The sequence below is a fragment of the Onychomys torridus genome, chromosome 14 (assembly GCF_903995425.1).
Source record: "Onychomys torridus chromosome 14, mOncTor1.1, whole genome shotgun sequence".
Taxonomy (NCBI): domain Eukaryota; kingdom Metazoa; phylum Chordata; class Mammalia; order Rodentia; family Cricetidae; genus Onychomys; species Onychomys torridus.
Genome location: NC_050456.1, coordinates 65272658 through 65274676, shown reverse-complemented (window position 1 = coordinate 65274676; position 2019 = coordinate 65272658). Strand labels below are relative to the sequence as shown.

The 2019-nt window shown below is 40.2% G+C and overlaps 1 non-coding gene across 1 annotated transcript; it reads right to left on the bottom strand.

Annotated features, from left to right (window-relative positions):
• Positions 1–229: 229 nt before the first annotated feature.
• On the bottom strand, positions 230–370 carry LOC118595935. The gene has a single exon (XR_004946620.1). It is a non-coding gene; the product is annotated as a small nucleolar RNA SNORA48 (small nucleolar RNA).
• Between the last annotated feature and the right edge of the window lie 1649 nt (positions 371–2019).

Below are 2019 nucleotides of genomic sequence, written 5' to 3'. Positions count from 1 at the left end.
TTGCATATGACTAAGGAAATAAATTATGGTTCATCTGCACCATAGCATATGATGGAGTTGAAAAGACTCACTTACACATGTAGATGTTGACTTGAAACCATTTCTAAGACGTAATATCAAGTGACAATGGTAAGTCATAAAGCAATGCTTATTGTTGGTTGATTGTTATGTACAAAAGCAAATAAACACTCCATTGTTATGTATCAAATAGATATAGAAAAATTTTTTTTGATGTGCCTTAGGCATGAAACAGCTTTGGCCACCAAGCCAGGCATCAAGCTCAGGTGAACAAAGGACTGCCATCTGCTCTGCCCCTGACTGATAGAAGAACACCACCAACAAGGTATCTCTTTGCCCATTGCCAGGGGTTTAGAAGAGTTCTTTAAGGAAGCTGTATCACTGCTCTAGGTGTACCATAAGAGAATAACACAGGCTGTGGAGTTTAAATAGTGGAAATTGATTTTTGTGTGTATGTGGTTTTCCAGGCTAGAGGCCCAAGTTCAAGGTATCAGAAGAGTCTGTTTCATTCTGATGCTTCTCTTCTCTTCATGCTGTTCAGAGGGCTGCTTTCTTAAAACTTTTTGAGAGTATAATTATAATTTAGATTATAATGATATCATTCCGTCTTCCCTTTCCTTCCTCCAAAACTTTCCCATATGTATCTCTTTACTCTCTTTCAAATTTGTGGTCAGATGGCCACTGTTTAACCGTGTCCTCATGTGGTCTTGCTTCTGTGTACACATCCCTGCTGTCTCTTCATATCCTAATCTCTTCTCAAAGGGGAGCTGTCATATTAGGTTAGGGTTTATTTGGATGGCTTCATTTGAATTTAACTGCCCCTCTTTAGAGGCCCTGTGTTTAGATATAATCACTGTTATGAAACCAACACAGGAATTCTGAGTGAGGATGCAGTTCAGTCTAAAGAGAAGCCCACATACCATTTTTAGAAGTTATCTAGGGGAGGGAAATGTGAGCCTTGGAGTAGTAGGGGTATATTTTTCCTTGTATAGCTCTGACAAGTGTCTGAATAGATCTCTTCACTAAGTTCTTCTTAATCACAAGTGATTTAAAAATAACATGATTTCCAGATCTTTCTATGGTCTTTTCCCACTTTCTGCACTGTGACTAGCAGCATGCTCTCATTTTATGGAACCATGGGGTCATTGGTAAATTACATCCATGCCCACTGATGGAATGGCTGTCAAATCATATATGGACCATTTATCACCTTCTCAAAGATCCTTTTTCTTACATTTCTATTTAGAATGTGGTTATTTAAGACCATATCCTTTGTGAGGCTACTTGAAACACAATTCCATTTCTAACTCCAGGATGCATTCTCATTTTTACCCAGTGGCAATGTGTTTCTTCTCAAGTATAATTAGGTCTCTGTTGTGACACAGATAGCATACCTGTGTGGGAAATTGTCCCTTTGGTTTTGCTAAAGAATAACATACAGATGGGAGGCAAGAAGTTTCCTACAGTTCCCTCCACTTCCACCTGCTTTCTTGTTGCCAATGGTGTTTCCCTTTTATTGGACAACTACTCTGGACACCTTCACTTCTTTCCATCTGCCATGATATGTGTACACTAGTGATACTATGACTTCAGATACATAGACACAAAATGTACATGTGGGCCAAAATGTATGCATGGGCCCTTGGTGTGTACCCTCTCATTTGGTGCCTTCTCATTTCCTGAGTATTCCTTTCCGTTGGTTTAAGGTCATTGGCCAGAAGCACCTGCTGTTCTCTACCTAAGGGATTTCATCTTGGCATGGGACTCACAGCCAGTGAGCAGAACAAGCCAGTATGTTGCCTCGGGGATCCAGAAGTAGTTATTGATGATAGACAAGGAATGTTCAGGACCAGCGTCTTAGCTCTTCAGCTGGGATGATGTCAGTGAATACTCCACATTAGCCTTGTGGTTTCTCTGGTAATAGTGACCTTGGTTGCTCATTCTGGAAATTTCTTTAGAGACTCAGTCTTTATTGACTTCCTTTCCTTTCTCCCTCTTGCA